Source organism: Wolffia australiana, chromosome 15 (assembly GCF_029677425.1).
Source record: "Wolffia australiana isolate 7733 chromosome 15, ASM2967742v1".
Classification (NCBI taxonomy): Eukaryota; Viridiplantae; Streptophyta; class Magnoliopsida; order Alismatales; family Araceae; genus Wolffia; species Wolffia australiana.
The window spans coordinates 8,827,486-8,838,918 of record NC_135849.1 but is presented as its reverse complement, the minus strand read 5'-3'; the positions used below and the strand labels follow the sequence as shown (position 1 = coordinate 8,838,918).

The 11,433-nt window shown below is 38.4% G+C and overlaps 2 long non-coding RNA genes across 2 annotated transcripts; one reads left to right on the top strand and one right to left on the bottom strand.

The window, feature by feature from the left end:
• Positions 1-4,235: 4,235 nt before the first annotated feature.
• On the bottom strand, positions 4,236-8,016 carry LOC144712989 (uncharacterized). The gene is made up of 3 exons (XR_013583918.1): positions 7,340-8,016; positions 6,042-6,153; positions 4,236-5,867 (listed from the first exon to the last, which is right to left on the bottom strand). It is a non-coding gene; the product is annotated as an uncharacterized LOC144712989 (long non-coding RNA).
• Positions 8,017-8,908: 892 nt separating this feature from the next.
• On the top strand, positions 8,909-9,843 carry LOC144713086 (uncharacterized). The gene is made up of 2 exons (XR_013583951.1): positions 8,909-9,044; positions 9,132-9,843. It is a non-coding gene; the product is annotated as an uncharacterized LOC144713086 (long non-coding RNA).
• Positions 9,844-11,433: the final 1,590 nt, after the last annotated feature.

Below are 11,433 nucleotides of genomic sequence, written 5' to 3'. Positions count from 1 at the left end.
CCGACAATTGGACACTATGATCACCTAAAAATCCCATGTGATAACAACCTTATCTACTAATGCCTTGATAATAATTTTCCTAACATGATAGAATCATAAAGTTGGAAATATTTCCACAACATTGCTACTCAATCTTTTCATTTTGAAATGATTTTAAAATTTTAATTAAATAATAAAACTTTTTTGTTTATTTTTCCTCACATACATAATCTGAAGAAACTCTTCTATTTATAAAAAAAGAGAAGACTCATCCAATATTCACAGCAGTAAAATAAAAGATATAATTTCGAATTTATAATGTTCTAATTGTTACACATCTATATTACCACAACCATCAATTTAAGTGGAACAAATCATTCATCTTCCCCATAACTACTTAAAAAATTCGATCGTCATATAGAAAACATACATTTATTAGAAATCTGATAAGACATTGATACCATTGTTAATAGTTGTAATATAATAGGTAATATATTTTCATGATAGGCCATTGATTACTAATCACAAAGATCATAATGTGAATCATCACTTAAAAAGATCATAGATCTATCATTGTTAAACATAAATAACTTTGTATTATTTGAAAATGAGATATCAAGTTGATGGGTTTCACTCTAGATATATTTGAAATGCAAAATAAGTTAATTTTATGTCCTATAATTGATCCCGGAATCATTTGATTTGATGAATGATAGTACAATCTTTGTGACCACTAACTAGCTTCCTATCTTACTCACTGATTGCCTAATTATCAACACTATATGAATATCTGGTAAAGTTTTTATTTTTATTTTATTGAAAATTTAAAAGATGAGAATTTAAATTTTGAGATAGATTAGTACCAAAAGATCGGAGTCATTTTAGTTCTAACTATGTCAAATGTATAAGATAATATCTAATCAAACAAAAGTTTAAGAAACAAGCTATGATACATGTATCATAGTTTGAGATGAAGAATAAAGAGTTTCTTTGGTCATAATAGCAGAAATATTATGGTTAAAATGGTTTAGTATGAATTTGTTATAAATATATCCCAACCTGAAAATAGATGTAAATTCAACAATGAAAATTAACATAATTGAAGAACAAAATCACACAATTACTTTCTCAAGTATTGTAATTAGTCTGGACCAATCATTGGATTGTGTGAGCTATTAACCATCATGAATCGAAGGACATATCTTAGTGGTAAGAGATAAATCAAGTCTCCTTGATTTAGTCACTATCCCCATTTATCCTTTCTTGCAATTTTCTTTTGTGTTTCATCTCATCTTTGAGGCCGTCATTGATGTCAATTGGCTTCAGTTTGTCACCGAGACTGATAATCCACATGTCGCTCATATAATTCTCCTGAGGCGATCTGATAAAATTTTTAATACTAGACATCATCAGTACTTCATATCACACTAGTACCTATGATCAAGTTGTTACCGTTCCAACTCATTCTTAGAAATAGAGCCCAATCCAAGCCGCCCTAACTGGCTCATTCCGGTTCCAACCGCAATCACTTGTATTATATTCTTCTCTTTATCATACAGTAAGGGCGGTTTGGTGTTTCTTCCTACATATTGTGTGTTTTCACTTCACCTTATCTACATATACTCTTCAATTCTCAACACCTGTTCCGTTTACTAATGTTGCAATATACTGTCACATAATTATTACAATACTTGTATCAAAGCAATCTATGAAGCATTTCATACATAAAATGTTACACGGTGAGGTCAATCGACAAATGAAACATACAAGCTCTTCTTTTGTGGCCTCTCGCGTGCAACCAATGAAGTATACTTTTGCATTCAGTTTTTGGTCAAATATGTTAGCCACCGATGGTTGGCTAGAAGAGTTGTCTTCTTGTGCCTTCAACTCATTATGCTCTTTACGGTGAGCCTTTTTCAAATGTCACCATAGGACCGTGCTGCAACTATCTCTATTGTTACATCACCGCCCGGATTATTTGTCGCACAGAGATTGCATGTGAAAATCTTCGGCTCAACATTTGTGAAGTGTATCCATTCAGCACACTCATTCTTTTTCCTCTTCTTTTTTTCGCTTTGGCCAACACTCCTCCCAGACAATGCAGAGCTTTCATAGGCACCAGAAGTATGAGAGAAAGGACCTCTAGGCATCCTAAATTACATTTGCAAATGTGAAAATTGAGCTGAATAATTTGTTTAGTAGAAAACTATTTTGAGCCAAAGTTTGAAGTGGAACTATAATAGAAAAATGAGAAATATAACATAACAGGAAGCTGGAAGCATTTTTCCATTTAACAGAAAGGACTGTGATGTCGGACATCGTCGGGGACATCGTCCGATCGACACGTAACATGATGGTTTGGTGCCGATAAGGGATGATGGCATCGAACGTCGACGGTGCCGTTGTCCGACGGATGAACCCTAACGGGTCAATGTAACTACGATGCACCCTAATGCGTCGTACGTGCAGGCTGATAACTTGCAAATTTTCATCATTAATTGATGAATTTTACATTATATTTATGTGTTTTAATGACTATATTTGTATGTTATCATATAGAAATAAAGATAAATGACTTATACTTTGATTCTATTATTATTTCTAATTTTTTATCATTTTTTACATGGAATTTAACCTCATTTCAGTGAAGAAATATTTCTTGCAGGGCTTTAAATACTTGGCTAAAGGTTGGTAATGGCTCTCATAATTTTTCTGGAATTTTTTTATATTTTTATATAATTTTTTGACCAATATTTAGCCAATAAATAATTTTCTATCATTTATTTAGCATAAAAGAAGGCTAACTTTGTCCTTTTCTGTTTTTTTCGACGTGGCTTATTTCTATCCATTCAAAAGTGATTCAATCGCCCAATGATTGCGCGCCGACGACGAGGACAATCACGTGTCAGAACGTGATCCGAGAAGGCAGAGAACGAGAAATAATCATGCTGAACCAATCAGAAAGCACCATTTCCAAGCTTCTTGGAGGAGAGATAAATTAATCCAACGGTGGAGATTAAGCGCCAGTAAAATGATGATATCTTGAGATCTAGCCGTTCTATTGAGTTGAAATTTTGAGGGCATGTTCGTCTTTTCTCCCTCTACAATCCAGATGCTTGGATCTTTAAATAGAGGTCTGGAAATGGGTGAAAATCACTTTTTGAAGCTCTCTCCAAGGATTTGGCCAGGAAGGACACAAGGGATGCTTTGGAAGTCGACAGTTCTTGATTCTGCACTCAAAGTTGTAAGGTTCAGATTTGTATTTCAATCTTCTTCTTGAACAATTCTAAAACGCCAAGGCATGGGCGAAATGTACATGCCCTAGAATTTGGTTTTGAATGAAATTAGCACTGCATTTTGATTCTGATTCAAGACCTGATTTTTTATCTTTAATTCTACATCAATTTAGAACATTTCTGCATCATTAGATTCTTAATTTAGGGTCGGATTTCATCTTTTCCCCAAATTCTTCACTTTCTCTCTCTAGATTAATTTGTCTAGTTTCTCTCTCTAGATCTCTATTTTTATTTTTTAGGGATTTAATTTAATATATAAGAAACCTAAAAATAAAATTTGATTCGAAAATTCATCCATCTAAAAGTCTAATTTAAAAATCCCTTTCTTGATTATTTAATTCTCAATTTTAATTCATAAAAATTGTCTTAAAATTTTATAATAATTGGGAAATTAATAATCTGAATTAGTCTGATCTTAAAATTGAAATATTTCTATCTTGAGCTTTCTGACCGTAATATTTAAAATCAAAATTAAGTCTTACTTGATTTTGATTAATTAAAAACATTATTGAGCATAATTAAGATTTATTAATTGCAAAATCAATTCATCTTTGAATTAACTCATTGTAATTAGATAAAAATTATTATTTGTTGCCTCCCTGTGGTTCGACCCCTTGTTTGCTCTATATTCTATATTTAGTGATTAAGGAAAATTATAAAGTTTATTGTATAAGTCTAAAGGCCAAATCAACGACATATTTACACGCATTTTTAGGCTTATCACAGGCTTTGACTCGAGGGAGGCGCCGGGTGACAGCTATGGTTGCCTCTCGAGCCTCGTCGGAGCGACGTAGGTGTCTACGACCAAACGAATTCTATCCGTAGGGCTCGCACGTAACAGACGTACTCGTCCATATCGGTAAGACACTCACAGAGTGTAGTTTTCTCTCAATTTGTCTCTCACCTACTTAGCCTGTGCGCGGTGGAGTTGAGACAAAGTATACTACAAGAGGTAAATAAACGAGCGACGGGAGAGGACAATGTACCTCGTCGATGTGACTCACGGTGCAGGATTTTGTTGACGTCAGTGGCGCTCGAAGCGGGTGTGGTAGAGACTTGCCGAAGAGATCACGACAGCTCGACGAGCCAAGGGTGATGCTGGAGCTACTGGTAAAGGGTAGAGAGGAGAGGAAGACGAGAGTGGCAGCAGTCTCGGCTCCAGCCAGCCGCTGGTCTTAGTGAGCGTAACCCAGGGAGGGGCGCACTGTCAACTAAGATGGCAACTTTGGCGAGTGGCCGATAATGGGCAGATCCACTCTCGAAGTGGGCTCCCGTTCAAGAACGAGATGGCTATCGGGCACGAAGGATCGGTTGATCTCACTCGGTGCCGGAAGCAACCACCGCATGGACAGTGGTTCTCCTACGGTTGGGAGTCAGCTGGACAATTGTCGGCCCTCGGGACTAAGGTTGAACACCCAGTTAGGAGAGTAGCCGTGAGGTTTACCCTTTGCGATGCGCACAGGATGCGCCAAAGAATGAAAGGGGGGGGGGGTAGTCACAATCTCGGGGCCCGGGGAAAACATGGTCGACAGCATCGTACTGGTCCACAATATATACTCGGCGGCCGGAATCAAACATGAGAGTGGATTCCAGAGTCCAAGAACGTCAGTTTTCACCTACAGTATAGACTCGGCGGCCTACCTTCTCAAGCGACGTCGGCCCAACACGAGCACCGATCATTGACCAGCTGCAGAGTCGTCGACAATAACAAGAAACAAAGGCCGGGTTGGACCACTCAGCCCCTTTCCTGCGAACACACACGACCGGAATCAAACATCACTTGCTTCAGGCGAGAGATTCCGATCGCTTGACCGCCGTCCAAAATTGCGTGACGGAGTTCTTCAATCGGCCAATTGAGAATCGTTGGTGATCACAAGTCATCTTGGTCTGCTTGGAGGGGTGAGATTAGCCCGGCGATGATCTCAGGAGCACGCTCAGCGAACTTGGAGGTTGGGTTGAACTGCAAGCTGGTTGATCCCCTTCCTCCGATCCCCCTCGTTCTTCCTCTTCTCCCTCCCTTTCTATTATCTCTTCTCTAAGGAAGGGGGAGATCAGAACAAAGAACAACATGACTCTTATCTTTTCTTCCTAGCCTGAGAAGCTAGGGCGCCCCCTCTTCCCTTATAAAGGGGAAGAGGTTAATTGGGCCCCGTTAGTTGGGTCAACAAGGGGTGAAGAAGGTCCATTAAGGGGGCCCTTATATAATGGGGAAATTACAAGATAAAGAGGGAAATTAAAATAAAAAGAAACGAAAAGAAAGAAACAAGGTCACAAGGGAAGGGTTCCAAATTGGCTAAGGATCCCTCCTCGTGACGACGACGAAGGAAAGATGGGACATGTCGCAAATGTGACGAAAACACACGATGAGTCGAGAATAACACAAACACGAGAAAGAACAGGGAAAAAAAAACGCGACACTTCGAACGATGTCACCCGATCTTAGACGACGGTGGCGGCAACGCGAACGACGTCGTTGATGATCTTTGATGGCGTGTGCCATCAGACTGTCATCTACCAAACTAATATCATCAGCCCATACTTTTGAAAGTTAATGGTAACAATGTGCACAACATTCTTCTGAAGAGCAGTATGCTGTAAGAAGTGACAATATATTAAGGAGGCTGAAATTCTAAACATTTATTACTTTGCATTTAATTATGAAACTAAAATTTATCAGCATCCGAACCTTTCTTTAAGAACAACTATCAAAATATTTACTCCAAATTGAATGATTGCTCTGTTGATAGGAGTATCCTATTTACGCACCTTGTAAAATACCTCCGATCCAAAATCAGGATTTGCTCCTAGCATTATGATGATGAAATAAAACTCAATAGAGAACTTTTTTAACAAATATGCCAAGTCGACAGTCCAGATGCTGAAAAAACATAGAAGAGTAATATGTTAAGTTTCGCATTTTTTGACTTGTAGCAGAACATCTAAAAAAATTCTAAAGAAGCAACCCAGACATCTATGACCTGATTTTTAATTAGCATATGATTTTTAATTAGCTTCGTAGTTAACTCTGCTAACATGTATAGAAGAATCTCAGAGAAAAATCAAGAGATAAATCTCTAGGCTGTAATGCACATAATGATCACGGAGAACAGTCCATAAAGAAATTACCAAACCTCAATGCAAAAAATGATGAAAGAGAATAATACCAAGCGAAATAACCAGATCATGATGCAGACTAAAACTAATCGATCATATAATGATAACCATAGAGAAATGTATATAGATCAATCACCAGAAGCAATAACCATCAATGATCACCCAGCACAAGAGAGCTATCATAAAATGCAATTGCAGGGATCTCTAACTGAGAGATATCACAGAATAATATAACATGAAGCAAGAACGAGGAGGGGTAAAATAAATTATTAAAAACACATTCTTACTTAAAGTTTTATTTTTCTTAAGAACAAGATGTTCAGAAAATCAATAATTACTGAATCACAAAATAATCATAATATCATTATAAAATAAATATGATCATCTTAAGCTTGATCACAGGAATGCCAGCATATTCTAGAAAATAAGCATCTAAATTCATTTGATTAGTGTAATGGTTGGCATGTTATCAATAGGATCCAAAACCTTGTTAAAGTTTATATCGTCACCTCTTACACATACAATCACACATCATACTTATAGAAGAAATAATATTTTAATTTGTTTAATCATGAAATCGAATTGAAAGTAGTTTTTCTTAGGAATAATAGAATACGACTAGAGGAGACACGTCACTTGAAATATTTATGACTTTTATTCTGAACTATTTTAATAATTCTACATTTTATCTGATAAAATATTTTTCAAATCGTATACACCATCAACTACGTTGTTATAGAAACGACGAAGACTATTGTTTCCCAAAATAGTTCAAAGATAAAAACAAGAAGCCAAAAAGACAAATATAACCGAACCCCGCAGATGAGAAACTTCTACGCGAATGTAAATAACGTAGATAAATGAAAAAGAAAAATAAAAAGTTAAAAATAAGCCGCATCTAAGGCAGTAATTCAGAAAACAAGGAACGCAAAATTACATTCAAAGCTCACCATCAAGTGAAATTCGATTTTTCTAGAACAATACCACAATCCGAATCTTCAAAAATCGCCTCCAGCGTTGCTACAATAGGATTACCAAATCGAAGAAGATAAACGCGTAGTAGACAAAAACACTGTCATAAACAGCGCCAGATTCCTCCCACAGCAGAGTCGAACTGGATCCGTTCAAATGAGCAGATGCAAGATCCGAAGCCGCCGATTCAATATCAATCACTCCCGCAGCTCAAAATCAGAACAAAAAAACAAGCGAAAAAAGCAAATATTTGACATGAACATTGAAAAATGAACGGATTGAGGACAAACATGGCGATGCTGGCGCCGATCGAGATAGCAGAAATGTAGAATCTGGGGAACGAGATTGGGGCAACCTTGCCAATCTGGCGCAGATCTGAGTTCAAATTGAAGAAGACGACGATACAAAGCTCAGATGAGGAGAGAGTGCTGAGACCGCCGAGGGAGACTGATGAGGGACTAGGTATGGGGCAAATCGTATTTTTTTAAAATGATTAAAAAATTTGCATAAAGCGAACAATTCGAACGACACATGGGTGTGTGCGATGATCTATGCGAATTTGTTAATGTATGTTCAGAAAATCGAACAAAACAAACAAATCATATAGATTCGCACAAAACTAACCAAACAACCATGTCTACCTATTGCTACCCAATTCTTTTGCGGGCAAATACTATGAAAGAGCCTCAACTTTCACTTTTGTAAAGAAAGTAGCCCGAACCAAACAACCACTTGGCGTCCAAATTTTTTTCCCCCACCGCCGGTCAAAGGGTGACGCGGATGCCACCGTGGCGCCCAGGTGGACTCCACGGTGGCATCCACGTCACCGCGTCACCGCGAGATAGGAAGAGAAGCTCGTAAGAAGAGAGGATAGAATAGAGCAAAAGAATATAGAAGAGAAGACGAGAATAAAAGAGAAGAGAAGAGAGGCTCGTAAGAGAAGAGAAGACAAGAGTAAAAGAGAAGAGAAGAGAAGTTCGTAAGAGAAGAGAAGACGAGAGTAAAAGAAATATCCTATAAAACACCATCAATATGTGACACAAAGAATGCGGAAATAAACGAGGATCTTGAGCTCTGTCTCTTTGTCCCTCTACTTCTCTCTTCTCCTCTCTTCATTTCTTCAGAAAGCACACTAGTAAACATGGGAATTTTAACATCTATGCAATCCTGCATGAACATGAATTACTACATGCATACATTTGTATGTATATAAGATGTAAGAGAATGATCGACGAAGGATGCTGAAGGAAGCGACCGTACCTACATCTTGCGCTGAACCAGAGGTTCTCCTCCACAGTCAAGTTTCCATGCACGACGTCATCCTGTGGAACGAATCCGATGATCTTCTTGTACGAATGAATAGACTCAATCTTCCCGTTTATGAGGACCAATCCCGACATCTCGCATCCGGTAGCCTTCCCTGCCAGAGCGTTGAGAAACGTCGTCTTCCCCGCGCCGGAAGGGCCCATGACAGCCGTCACCCGCCCTGCCGTTATCTTCCCCGTCACGCAATTGATGAGATTCTTCTTCTTCCCCTTTAACGTGAGAGTTAGATAGATCCTTGAACGCTATCTCGATCGTCAGCCGCTTCCTGATATCGGTGTCCGTCGCCATGGAAATCACTCCCGAGAAGGTTAAGTTTTTATTCTGCTGCTGCAGCGCCTTCTCCTTCTCGATCTTTCCGTAAGCGTATTTAAATTTTTGGCTTCGCGTGTGCATCTGCTTCCCCTTGGGCATGCTCTTCTTGATGTTCTTGTCTCCAATCTCTAGGTTGAATCCTTCGTCGCCTTCAGGGTTGTCCCTCGAGCGAGCGCATCATCTTCGTAAGCTTGCTCGGTTCTTTGCTGTTCGGCGGCGAAGATGAACTGGAGCCGGGAAACTGAGGCGGTGATTGGGAATCATCTGATCCAAATCTGCTGAACCCGGGTATCTTCAGTTGTTCTCGGATGGATTTCTTTCTTGAAAATGTGCGCGAAAGCTGCGTTTGAAGGCCCACGGCGTGTTTCTTGGCAATGTCTTTTGCCGCCTTCCATCGTTCCCTGGCCTGCGCGGTTTCTCTTGCGCTTCTCGCTGCTGCCTCCCGGGACTTGGCTTGCTGTCTCTCGCGGCTCGTGAGAATTTGATCAGAGAAGTTGTAAATGATTAGCAGATGGGCGGCGTCGGCGGCGGCCGGAAGCGGGCGGCGGCGGCGGCCGGAAGCGGGCGGCGGCGTGGGCGGACGCACCACCGCGTCGTCCGCGGTCACGCGGTGACGTGGATGCCACCGTGGAGTCCACCTGGGCGCCACGGTGGCATCCGCGTCACCCTTTGACCGGCGGTGGGGGAAAAAATTTTGGACGCCAAGTGGCGACGTCTCATTCGTTCGGGCTATTTTTTTACAAATTTGAAAGTTCGGGCTACTTTCTTTACAAAAGTGAAAGTTGGGGCTCTTTCATAGTATTTGCCAAATTCTTTTGCCGAGCGGCATGCCACCGCTTGCAAATTATGCGCGACCAAGTGCAGCTACAGGTAGATTTTGTTGCAAGAAGGGTGTCCAAAGGTTCTTTTAATCCTTAAAACTTATTTCTTTTACGAGTAAATCCCAAAAATTCTTAAAAACCATAATAAATTATTAGAACTTAGCCAAAACACAATAAATATTTATTTCATTTACATAAAATAGTTTTCTTAATTTTTCCTTCATTTTATTATTTTTCTCTTAAAATATATAAATCAGAAAAAAACATTACAAATGTATCTGAATTGAAATTTACTCTCATTAATTTCTACTTGTGGATTCCACAACTTACGTAGTACCGAAAAAAAGTTTTTATGTATTGTTGAATAAATTGGAGGCTTAAAATGACTTATTTAATCCAAATTCTAGTTTATCAAATGGTTGGATTGTAATTATGACCTACAAGTCTCTAATCAGAGGATTCCAAATTGACCTAGTTCAAATGCAGCAATAAGATCACGAATGATTGTGGGGTGAAGATGGAATCATTTGTCCTTGAAATTAGAGGAGATTGACTCAAGGAAGACGATATCGTTAAACCCCTAGCCAGTGTTGTGGAAATTTAAGTGAATTCATTCTCTTATGATTTTGCCACTCATCAATACTAACCAGAATGATGGATTAGGGTTAGATGGTTAACCATAACATTTTTTCATTCCAAAGTCTTGCATGAACGAGGGATTATATATACACATTAATCAATGGTGATAAAGGTTCCATGAGAGAGCTGACATACTCCCTTGTATCTTCATAGGGAAAAAGTGTATCTTGACACCCACAGGCCGACTAGTTAAATATTGGATTGGGTTAAGTTACAACTTGATTAGTTAATATATGTGATTTAATTAACATCAAACTAAAATTATGATAATTTTAATTTCTATATTTATCATGCTACCACATTTTTTAATCATTAGAAGCCTTGAAAACATGCATATAATTCTACTAAATATTAGGCTTTTATTTGTGATTCTAAAAAAATATGATTTAATCATTGCTTATGCCTCAATGTTACCTGTTATGTTCTCTTTATGTCACTTATCACAATCAAACATGTGTACACAGAGATGAAAAGAAGAAATGGTATCTTGGATGATTCGTACAATGACACTCATAGATAGTAGCCTTTTCAACACTGTCTTAAAATAACCCCTCCTAGTTTGGAAAGAGCTAGTGATAATGCTTAAACATATATTTTGAATGATGTATACTGTAACTAGGAACTATATTGTAACCATAAAATGTAATCTTTATTCTGAATGAGGTAGCTTACCTCACACCTTTCACAAATAAGATTACTCTCTTATGAGTGGTTGGTACCCAGTGCTTTGAGATCCCCACTGATGAGCATAAATTTATTGTTTGATTAAAAACAACTTTCATAGTGCCTTTGGATTCCAAGATTTTGCAATTATGTTCATATGCTTCCTTCATTCACAATAGAAACAATGTAGGGCAACAAAGGGTAGATCCATGTGGAGAAGAAGATGTAAAATCTGAAATATGATATATGATGCTTTAGAGTGAGAAGGAAGGTGTAATGGGTGAACTATACCTTCTCTTAAAATTTTATAC